This window comes from Zosterops lateralis, assembly GCF_965231275.1.
Source record: "Zosterops lateralis genome assembly, chromosome: W".
NCBI lineage: Eukaryota > Metazoa > Chordata > Aves > Passeriformes > Zosteropidae > Zosterops > Zosterops lateralis.
Genome location: NC_139801.1, coordinates 23880021 through 23892651, shown reverse-complemented (window position 1 = coordinate 23892651; position 12631 = coordinate 23880021). Strand labels below are relative to the sequence as shown.

General features: G+C 39.3%; 1 protein-coding gene across 3 annotated transcripts in view; it reads right to left on the bottom strand.

The window, feature by feature from the left end:
• LOC310922098 (guanine nucleotide-binding protein G(q) subunit alpha) overlaps window positions 1-12631 on the bottom strand; it is a 222724-nt gene that overhangs the window by 10817 nt on the left and 199276 nt on the right. The window lies entirely within an intron of this gene.

Sequence of the window (12631 nt, the reverse complement as noted above, 5' to 3'; positions counted from 1 at the left end):
TAATGGGACAACCCCTGACAAATACATACCCTTCAATTGGCAAATCTTCTCAGAGCTATGCCAACTGGCTGCTAAACATGGGCTGGGGTTGCCTGCTATTGCAAATATGCTTCGATTAATAACTGCTAGTGAATTAACCCCCTATGATATGAAACAAATTGCAAAATTACTCTGTACATCAAGCCCCCCCCCCCCCTTCCTCCAGCAGGCTGGCAGACAGAGGAAGGGGGAGGGGGAAAGCCCAGCTGCATGCCCTCTGCAGACGTGGGAGAATGTTAACTCTTTCCTTGCACAAATGAAGCTTGCAAAGCACTAACCTTTCTCTGAGTGAGAGAGCAGCCGGAGTGGGAGACATGTAAAAAGACACTATGAAGATATCAGGGTCAGTTAAGGAAGAGTGGTATCTCAGATGAGGAAATAGAGAAGATGCCTTGTTTTTTGGGCTAAAAGTCTTATGTGGACCTGCTAACAGACTGTATTTTTCTATAATGCCCCTTTAAACCATGGAGAAAATATGCATTGGGGAGATGATGAGATAATTCAGATTGTAGATTTGAGGAAAGGTATCTGTGATGGACTATGTAAATATTGAAGTAGCTGTGATCTAATGGAGAATTTTGAACAGAGGAAGATAGAGAGAAAGATATGAAGCCCTCTGCCCCCAGGGAAAAGACGACCTCTGTTTCTCGAGATGAAGATGATTTTAAAGATAGCTGAAGAAAATACTTTGCTTTTGGAACCGCTCATCTTTAAAATGATACCCCAAAGAACTTCATGGCCCATATGCAGCCGCAGGAAAGGCTGCATGATATGGGAGGGATTTCACAACTACAGATTTCCCTGGGCAACTGTTTTTGTGACAATTAAAAGTCACAAGTGGACTGTTCTTTCTTGTGGAAAGTACCATAACAGACCAAAAGAGACTTCGCCCTCTAAAAACACAGATGAAAGACTATTTTGTAAGTGGTACTGAGCTAGAGTTCCAAGTTTTGTCTTTATATGTTGTCTGTGTGAAAGAAAAGTAGTTATTGAGGGAGAAGGAAATTGTTTTGAAGGTTTCATTCTAATTCTTATTAATTTTTTCTCTCTTATAATTTTATAAATAAACCTATCTTTATATCTTTTAAGTTTTGAGCCTGCTTTGTTTTTCTCCTAATCCTATCTCACAGCAGAAAGAGTAAATAATTCTGGGAGACACTCAAACCACTGCACTAATTTTGGGAAACAGAAACTGGTGAACATGAAATCATGACATGGTATCAACCCCTACTTCACCTGTTACTATCCCTGCTAAAACCAGAATTGCTCAACTCCTTCCTTTTGAAGTCTTTTGTCCCCAAAACAGATTCTAGGGAGCCAGGAGACCAATACTTTGAATCAACAGGACAGCCCCAGGTATACTGGACTCATGTCATAGGTGATAAAAGACCTAATATGGTTTGTACTTTTGCGATGCCTCAAGTAAAGCCTTTGCGGATCAAGGTCAGTGGGATGATTGACATAGGGGAAGACGTCACCATCATCTCTACCAACATATGGCCTTCATCCTGGCCTACCACACCTGCATGTTCTGCCATTGCTGGCATCGGAGGGACCACACAGAGCTACTTGAGTAGCAATCCTGTGTTGGTTAAAAATCCTGATGGCCAAACAGCTGCAATTCAGCCATACATCACTGCTGCACCACTAAACTTGTGAGGGAGGGATGTGCTGTCTGCATGGGGAGTCCAGGTAAGGATGGATTTTTAACAAGGGCCACTGAATTAGAGGGTGTAAGGTGCCTAGGGTGACTTTATGATGCTTGTATCCCCAATAGTCAGTTCTGTTTATGCTGTATGTTGAGTTCTGTGTCTTTAAGACTGGCTCTGAGAGTGAAGTAGGGAAAGAAGCAGCATACAGTTTGTTTTGAAAAACAGCGTTCACTCCTCTGCATTTTCTTCTTCCTTGGGACGATGTTGTTCGGCTGAGGCACAGACAACAACAGGACAGAAATCTTTTTTTGCTTTTAGTTAGTTTAGCTAGCTGAGGCAAAGAAGCTTCCTGGACTGATGTTTTCCTTTTTCTTGTGACTGTTTAAACCTGCTCTGATCTGAAAGACCCAGAGGAGCACCAGGGAGCTCATACCTGTGGCCCACTGGGGCCTGGACCTCCAGAGGGATGAATAAGAGACTGAGAGAGAGCCTAAATATACACACAGCAAGAACTTTCTCAATTTACCATCTCAGTCCAGAATGAAAGGTTTTATTGTTTCATATTATTAATTCTTTAAGCTTGTGGGCACTTTGCTTGTTAAATAAATAATTTTTTCCACTTTTCTCCGATGAAGTTCTTTTCCCAGACTGGCTGGGGGGAGGGGCCATTTGGGTCTGCTTCCTGGAGGGACTCTATTTGGCCATGTTCTCCCACATTTGCCCTAAACCAGGACAGTATCCCACATTAGCTCCAAAGTGGCTTACTACTCAACCTGTGTGGGTACTGCAGTGGTCCCTTGAAAAGAAGAAACTAGACGGCCTAAAAACCCTGGTACAAGAACAACTAGTTCAAGGATACATAGAGCCATTTATGAGCCCTTGGAACACCCTGGTATTTGTTATAAAAAAGAAATCTGGTAAATGGAGGCTACTCCATGACCTGAGAAAAATCAATTCTATGATGGAGAGCATGGGCACTTTGTAGCCTGGTATGCCATCTATGATGATACCTGCCTCCTGGGACACCCTGACTGTGGACCTAAAAGACTGTTTTTTCACTATTCCATTGCACCCAGATGATACCCCAAAGTTTGCCTTTACCATGCCTTCTATTAATAACACAGCACCAGTGCAACTTTAAAATTGGAGAGTTCTTCCCCAGGGCATGAAAAACAGTCCCACAATTTGTCAATGGTATGTTGCTCAGGCACTCTCATCAGTGAGAGACAAATTTCCAGGGACATACTGTTACCACTACGTGGATGATATTTTGATAGCAACCCAAACCAAGAAAGAACTCTCACAGATTTGGCCAAACCTGTTGCAAGCATTAAAAACATTTTGGCTGTGAGTAGTACCAGAAAAGGTACAGCAGTAGCCACCTTGGAAGTACCTTGGACTCAAAATTATGTATCAGACTATATGACCACAAGCAATCCAACTCTTAACCAAAATCCAAACTCTAAATGATGCACATAAACTTTTGGGTACTATCAACTGGGTCAGACCTTACCTAGGATTGACCAACTCACAATTAGCACTCTTATTTGACCTCCTAAAATTTGATCCTGAGTTAATTTCCCCCAGAAAATTAACCCCAGAGGCAAAAGCTGCTCTCAAAGCAGTAGAGCAAGCTATCACAGACAAGTCCACAGGATATGCCCAGAGGTATGTATTACTGTGTTTATTCTCATTGTTAATTTTCACTCTACTGGTATTATTGGGCAGTGGGATACTCACTGGCCCGATCCTTTACACATACTAGAGTGGACGTTTTTACCTTATCAACCAAAACAGACGGCACCCACCATCTTTGAACTGATCACACAATTATTCATCAAATGCCACCAAAGGTGTTTACAATTGAATGCTAAAGATCCTTAAAAAATTATTATTCTTGGGACACAAGAGCAATTTGAATGGTGTTTTGCTAACTGCACAGCCTTGCAAAGTGCCTAACAAAACTTCTCAGAACAAATTACTTAACATCTACCCAGCCATAGATTGCTGAAGTGGGGAAACTGCACGCTCTCTAAAACCTCTAAATAGCTGAACACCCCTAAAAGGTGTTACAGTGTTTACTGATGGTTCTGGAAAAATGGGAAAGGCCATTGTAACATGGAAAGAGGAAGATAAATGGCAAATGTTGGAAGGTTATGAGAGTGGATCACAGTTGGTGGAGCTATGTGCTGTAGCTATATCTTTCCTATGTTTTCCCCACATTCCTTTAAATGTTGTGACTGACTCTGCCTATGTTGCTGATATCACACAGAGTTTAGATTGAGCACTACTAAAGGAAATTGACAATGCACAATTATTTAACTTACTAAAAACTCTGTGCCATACTATCCAAGCCAGAACTTGCCCCTATTGCATATTACACATCAGAAGTCACGCAAATTTACCAGATTTCATCACAGAGGGCAATGCTCGAGCAGATAGGCTAGCTAGCCCTGCTTGGACAGCACCACAGCCAGATATGCTGGCACAAGCAAAGGCATCACATGATTTTTTTCCACCAAGGTGTTTGGGCCTTACAGCGACAGTTCCAGCTGTCAAACACAGAGGATCATAATATAGTTAACACCTGTGCTGACTGCCAAGGCCACGCTGCACCACTGCAGATGGGTATAAACCCTTGTGGACAATATGCTTTGCAAGTCTGGCAAACTGATGTCACACACATCCCTGAATTTGGATGTCTAAAATATGTACATTTATCCATTGATACTTTTTCATCAGCAATATGGGCTACAGCACACACAGGAGAAAAAGGTTGGCATGCCATTGCACATTGGCGGTCAGCCTTTGCTGCTTTAGGTATCTCCTGTACCGTCAAAATAGACAATGGTCCTGCATATATTTCACAGAAAACAAGACATTTCCTACAGCTCTGGAGTGTCACACTGCACTGGTATTCCCTGCTTAGCAACAAGACAAGCCACAGTGGAGAGAGCACATGACACTTTAAAACATATACTTGAAAAACAAAAGGCAGGAATGTGTGGTGAATCCCCACAGAGCAGGGTAGCTAAGGCTGTCTATACACTAAATCATCTGAGAGTATTTGAAAAGTCCCAGAACCCAGTCATTTTAAATCACTTACTACCACTACAATCATCTGGCAATGATCAGTAACCCAAATCCAAGGTAATGGTGCAAGACCTTACCATCAATAGGTGGGGAGACCCGTGGAATCTCATTACCTGGGGATGGGGATATGCATGTGTTTCCACGGACACTGGAATGCATTGGGTACCTGCCAGATGTGTGTGTCCTGCCCTACGTCCTATCTGGGATCACAAGCAGCATCCTCCTGACAGCCTGTCAACAGACATCATGGAGCCATGTGTGGAACAGTGATGGAAACAACTTGTTCACCTACCTCATGGAAATCTGGGACTTTTGAAGTGACAGTTCATTTAAGGATTCTATTTGTTTACAAATTGTTTTTCTGGTAGATGGTTTTTTTTTTTTAATGGTTCTAAGGGTTAAATGGTTTCTTGTTTTTTAGTGTTAAGTTGTAACTTGTAACTATAAATAGCTAACCTGTGGTATATTAGCCTGAAGGATTGTGATCTCGCCTGACAGCTCCTGGAAGTGAGTGCTGCAACTCTAGTGGTACATAGGACACATCACTGGCTAAGGGGAGCTAGGTTTGTCAAAATTGGGTGGAAAGTCTCATTCAAGTTAGACCCATGCTGTCTTCTGTCACCATCTGCAAAGGGCCCTTGCAGGTACGATAACAGACAACACTGCATTTTTTAATAAAACAGAAAGGAGGAATTGTCACAGTACAGCCGGTCTGTAGCTGGACAAGATAAATCTTGCCATAACACAAACCAAATTTGACTAGCCTGGTTTGTTCTAGAAAAGAAGTAGAACAAGTCCCTGGGTGAACAATGATAGGATAGATTTGAACTCAAGAGACCTCAGCCAACCCTGTTCAAGCCTAGATGCAGAAACACCACTGGACGGAGATCTGGGCAGAGAGAGATCCCAACCAATTGGCTATCTAAAGCCAGGAAAATCAAACCCCCTATAAAAGAGGCAGCCATAATAAACTCAGTGCTGTTTGTTGAGGAAGCTCGGTGAGTTTGTGTAGTTTCTGTCTCCAACCAATGACCCATAACATAATATCTGCTGGATACTAGGTTGAACATGAGCCACCAATGTGTCCTTGACACAAAGAAGGCAAATGGTATCCTGGGCTGCATTAGGAGGAATGTTGCCAGCAGGTTGAGGGATGTGATCTTTCCCCTCTAATCAGCAGTGATGAGACCATGCCTGGAGTTCTGTGTCCAGTTCTTGGCTCCTCAGTACAAGAAGACAAGGACATACTGGAGAAAGTCCAGCCAAAGGACACAAAGATGATTAAAGGACTGGATGAAAGGCTGAGAAACCTAGGACTGTTTAAGCTAGAGAAAAGAAGGCTCACATGGAGATCTTATCAATGTGTACAAGTAACTGAAGGGAGGGTGCAAAGAAGATGAAGCCAGGCTCTTGTTGATGGTGTCCAGTTACAGAACAAGAAGAAATACAGGAGTTTCCATTTGAACATCAGAAATTCCGTTTTTACTGTGAGGGTGACTGAGCATTGGGACAGGTTTCCCAAAAAAATTGTAGAGTCTAATTCCTTGGAGATATTCAAAAGCCATCTCGACATATACCTGTGAAGCAGTCACTTCTCGGGTTGGTTTTCTCACCCGAGATTCAGGTTGTCTAAAGTCCTTGCCCTCTAAACACGTTGGTACAAAGAAGCAGAGTCTTCAAGGCCTTGTTTTCTGGTTTCTCAAGTTGTTTATTATTTGATATCACAGAGTTTTTCTCTGCTCCCAGCCGAGGTCCGGACAGTGGCTGAGACATGAGGCGACTACCCACCGATTTATACAGATAGTCACATGTAGGTTATTTACTATTTTGTACCAATGCCTAGTGCTTACACTAAGAGAGTCACTTCTGCTTTGACCCAATCCACTCTAACTACATTATATCATCACCGCCCCAGAAGATGGAGGACGAGGGAAAAGGAGAGGGACACGAGGTACCACCCAAATTCCACCATCTTGTCCCCCATTTACCTCTATTCTAAGAATCCTAAAACTACTGAATTTTGCATGTTCTACTGTGCTAAACTACTATTTTCACTTCCTGGTGATTTACAATTCCTCTCCTTGTGCTGGAAGTTTCTCCCATGGGCTAAGATCAAACTCAGTGTCTTCCTGGGCTCTGTGCCAAGGTCTCCAACTCCCCTGGACTGGCTCCACACCCCCCTGTCCAGGGCTCAAATTCCCTTTCCCGGGTCCCAGGTCATCCAAAGGGATGTCCTGGACTCCAACAGTCACTAGATGACCTTGTTTGAGCAAGAGGGTTGGACTTGATGATCTTCAGAGCTCCGTTCCAACGTCAACTCTTATGTATGAATTTTGCCTGTTTTTTCTGGACAAGCTTTTAACACAGGTGTACCTCCACTTGAGTGATCATAACAAAAAGGCCCCTATAGCCTTCTTACCTGCAGGATGTTATCTAAGGCATCTGCCAGGCTTCTAACATGAAAAGACAAGAATATATTCTATTCAACTATCAGTTCTCTTCTGTTTAGTACTATCAAACTAAATTAACACTTATTCATTAATATGGCCTGATTGTAGTGATGCACCCCACACCCCCATCAGGTGCTTCCAGAAAGGGAAAAAGTTTCAGTTTGCCTCTAGACATTTTAAGAAGTTTAACTAGAAAGTTCTGTATTTTTCTCTTATGTAATTGGCTCAAGGCCAGCACAAGGGCATGGATTGAGCTCTGAGAGTGTAAATCAAAGCCTCTTGGGGATCTTATTGGCGGCAAGCCAAATTGTCCCTCCTAGAACATTCAGTATTTAGGAAAGAGCACTAAGGAAGTAGAAAGGCTTTTTTGGAGTGTTTTAGCAGGATGTCTGAGGTTTTCTCAGACACCTGTGCTCGGCTTATCCTTTGTTTTCTGTAACATTTGTTATTTTGTTATTTTTCCTTATTAAACCTTTTGCTTTACAAAACACCTCTGAAAAGCAGTCTCGCTAAGTAATTTTAGCCACTTCTCTGCAAAGGCTGGACCCTCATAGATTGATATATTAGCATGTAGTTTATAAGACTCTAGCCACGTGCTAACCTCTATCAAATGGCCCCCCGAACAGGGATACTATCATTAAGTGGAACTGTTTAGGTGGGTTTTTTTGCTGACAAGCCCTCAATGTCAGCTAGGCCAGATTTTTTCCCTTGGTTTTCGTTTTTTTAAAGCGAGCCAGTGCCGAGTATTTTGGTCATTAAAAAAACTTGGACTTTTGGAGCTGAGAGCCGAGAGGGGGTTCTCAGTTCAAACTCCTATGCCAGCGAGAGGGAGTCTTAGCCAGAGCACCGATCCTGGAATGCAGGAATTCCCGGAAGACTGGCAGAGCCAAGTCAGAAAACAAAGGACTGCCACGTGGCCGAGAGAGGATCAGGGAAACCAAGGGAGCTGGAGATAGCCACAGAAAAAAAGCGTTTCTGGTGAGTGAAAGAAATCCCCAGCAGTTAGAAGAAAGCAAGACATTAATTTTTATTTTAATTACTTTAATTTGAGACCTCGAAAGACCTTTAAAATTAGTCTATAAAAGAAAAACAAACCCAAACGTAGAAACGGGACTTCTATAAGCTAAAAATTAGTAAAAGACGCGCAGTCTGGAAAAAAGAAGATATATATTGTAACATCAGAAAGAAATGAACCGGTGAGACGAGTGGTAACATACCTCTAAGGATGAAGCAAAGTAATTAAAAAGTAAAAAAACCTCAGCTCCAACCAAGCAGAAGTAGAAGAAAAAAGCATGTTTTGATTCTGTAATCCTGAAATGTTCCTTGTACTAACTCTGAAAGGCAACCTGAAACCGATTCCAGACAGCTTCACCCTGCCCCCTCCACGCGCAGAAAGCAAATGAACACCAGCCATGTGAGTGATCTTTCTGTCTCCTATATCCATTTATTCTTCTGTTGCTGTCATTTCCTTTCTATCAATAATCCAAAAAAGAAAAGCAAATCCAAAAATTTAAAAAATGCTCCCAAAAAAAAAAGTCCTTTTTGAGGAGCCACGTGGCGAAATCATATTGCTTCACCTTTGTGGGCAGTTACTTCTGCCTTGCAAGGCACACCCACTCCAACTCGTCACAGCCTTTGTTACCACCCTCAGCTCAGGAAGACACCCCCCCAGCTCAGGTGACTGTAAGCTGAGATACTGCAGCCTTCCACCCCCGCTCAGCAGAGTGAGGGGAGAAGCGGGGCTGAACATTAAGACCGGGCGGAGCCAAGTGGCCTTGGAGGTAGCCGAAGAGAAGCCAACACAAGCACCAAAAAAGCAGCAAAAAAAAGAAACAATGAAACAACAACAATCAACCCCAGTTCCAGCAGCAGAGCAGAAAGCAGTAATTTCTTGTCTCCTCAAATCTTCCAAAAGAAAGAAACCAGCACCCTGGGAGCCAGCCCGACCCCAGCAGAGGCAAGAGACACAGTCAAGAACCTTGCACTAAGCAAAACACACACATTAAAACCATCACAAGAATTCATCAAAATACTCAAAATACTGTAAATCTAACCCAACCTTACCTTTTAAAAATTTTTTACAGCTTTGGAAAGAAATCTCACTTTATAAATTGATCCTTCAGTGAAATTTGGAGAAAAAAAATCTAATAATTTCAAATTAAGTCTTTTTGTATTGGCAATTAAGTAAAATTGTACTAACTTGCCCAAAAATCCATAGTCCAAGCTAATTATAAAAGCTATTTCCTAAATAATTTTTCTTTACAGGAAAATATTTTGCAAAAATTATTTGCTTACCTATGTGTCTATTTAAAATAGTTAATTCAAATTTCAAAAAGTTTTTGCAAATTACCCTTATAAATATTACAAGAAAAATCTCTAACCATCAAATTCATCTTTAAAATTAATTTTAAAACTTTTTAAAATTCATAAACCCCTAAAACCAATTTGTTTCTATAAATTAATCAAGAAAATTTAAAAACCTCATAGTCATATAGCAAAGTCCAAATACCAAAAGATAAAAATCAAATTTTAAAAAGTCTAAAAGCCATACCTCAAAATCAAAAAAGCAATTGTCTATATGTTTTTTCAGAGTTCATATTTCCTATTAACAAATTCTTCATATGTTACAGGTAATAGAAAAAGCAAAGACCTCTCTACTCAAGAAGAAATTCTAATTAATTGTAAAAGATACTAATCTTTTTCCTTTTTCTCAACAGCATCCATGTTTTGGCACAAATATTAAATCAAACACTAAATTCCTAAGTTTCATATCAAATAGCAATGTAATAACAAACTTTTACATTAACATTTATAAAAAGTATCTCATATATCTCTAAATCAACCAAAAGCAACCATGCCCAAACTATCAAAAATTAACTGTGCTACCAGTAGCAGCAAAAATTAGTCTCCAATATGAAAAGCAAACAAAAATAACACAATATCCAAACAAATTAATTTGTCTAACTACACGCTTTTTAAAGTAAGTTCTACCTCAACACATATAACAAAAAAGACCAAACATACTATTAAAACATTTCTTGTAAGTACTTCTCATTCTTAAACATACAGTTTTCAAAATGACACAAAATTTTCAGCATATCAGATATCAAATTTACCACACAATATAACTACTTCATTCAAATCCAAGCTGTTGTAAAAATACATTCCATAAAAAATAAAAATGGGTGTGTTAGTACTACTATAGGAAGGTTAAACATATATGTTCTCTAATTTTTCATATTCATAAAAATTCAGAAACAAGACAATTTTAAAATCTGCCTTTTTATAACAGGGAGTGAGTTTTGTTTGTCTCTACAGGTACAGACTAAGCTCCTGCAAAAGATGTCAAGTCACAGCTAGAGAAGAAAGAGAGAACAGCAAAAAACACCAAATAATGACCATGCGAAAAACACAGTGTGACAGCTAAACCATGTCTCCAAAAAAGATTTCTACACTTCCACACAACCCAGCAGTATACACATTGGAACATTTTCAAAGCAGAGACTGAGTTTTCGTAAAGTTTTGACTAGTTAAAGAATATTCTTTATACTAAAAAAATTTTATAAGTTATTACTGTCATATCCATATTAATATCACTATCGTGTTCTTAAACTATGTTAAAAAAAGTTTACAAATTTCATTAGCCTGAATCCAGTGCAAACAAAAAAAATATAGTTCACTTGAAAAAATCTCCACAAAAAGTAAAATAAGATTCATAAGCAATTACAGACTAAATAATAATCTTAAAAAGTATTAATTGAAATAATTAACTAAAAAGAAAAGAAAGTACCAAATTCAAAAGTATTTAATCCATAATACCATAATTGAGTTATAAAACCAAATTATTAAACAATAAGTTATTAACACAATTATAATTATCAACAAATGTGAGAATTTTTTCAAAGTAACTATTTGTATTTTCTTCTCTTTTTTTCTTTTTTGTAATAAACAAAGGGTGAAATGTAGTGATGCACCCCACACCCCCATCAGGTGCTTCCAGAAAGGGAAAAAGTTTCAGTTTGCCTCTAGACATTTTAAGAAGTTTAACTAGAAAGTTCTGTATTTTTCTCTTATGTAATTGGCTCAAGGCCAGCACAAGGGCATGGATTGAGCTCTGAGAGTGTAAATCAAAGCCTCTTGGGGATCTTATTGGCGGCAAGCCAAATTGTCCCTCCTAGAACATTCAGTATTTAGGAAAGAGCACTAAGGAAGTAGAAAGGCTTTTTTGGAGTGTTTTAGCAGGATGTCTGAGGTTTTCTCAGACACCTGTGCTCGGCTTATCCTTTGTTTTCTGTAACATTTGTTATTTTGTTATTTTTCCTTATTAAACCTTTTGCTTTACAAAACACCTCTGAAAAGCAGTCTCGCTAAGTAATTTTAGCCACTTCTCTGCAAAGGCTGGACCCTCATAGATTGATATATTAGCACGTAGTTTATAAGAGACTAGCCACGTGCTAACATCTGTCACCTCATTCTGCAGGCTGTTCACTGTGAACACATCCTCTCCTCTCAAACAGGTAAAACATGAAACTTTTTCCTTCTATCACTATCTAGTTTTGAAAATGAGAGATTTCATCCTTTTTTGTAGCTTTTGAATCTGCTTTTCACTCTCAGGTGTGACAAAAGAGATGTTTTTATATGAATCTGATTTTTTTCTCTGTTACCAAAGCCTCCACTCAGTTACCTTTGAATACCTAGGTTTTCACCTCAGGAGAACTTTCTCAAAGTATAACTTCTTTAGAAACAGCTGTTTGTTCCATGTAATGTTTTCTGGGACAAGCACATTGTGTTTCATATAAGTGCCATAAAATTAAAATAATGGAAACAAAGAAGTGGTACAATAAAAGGGTGAGAGAAGTGATACTGCTTTATCTGAGAGCCACTGAGAATTTATGACACTTGTCTTCAAATTTCCAGCCTTAAACAAAAAAAAACAACAAAACACAAACCCAGTTAAAAAAGAAGAGTATATGAAATGCTGATTAGATTTAAAAATGTATTTTTATATTAATTTAGCTTTATACTTCAGTTGAAATCTTCACCCCAACTTATGAACAAGGACAGAGTAAGGTCCATTGCTAATATATTACTCATCTAGAATCAATAGTTTCGCATGAAAGGTACTGCCATCTTGTCCACTATTAATGGTGGTATAAGATGAAATCCTAGCAATTTAGAAAGTTCCACAAGACTTCAGTGACTTTAAAAATCTGAAGCATTAAAATCTGTTATTTTTAATAATTTTTTCCTTTTCATATAATTTTTTAAAAAACATGACCAATAAGTCATTCAACTACAAACTAACCATTTGGTGTACTTAGTACAATTTGTAAAGAAGAAAATGGATTTAATGAAGAATGGGTGATTATCTTTGTCCTAAGAACCTCCAAGCAAAAT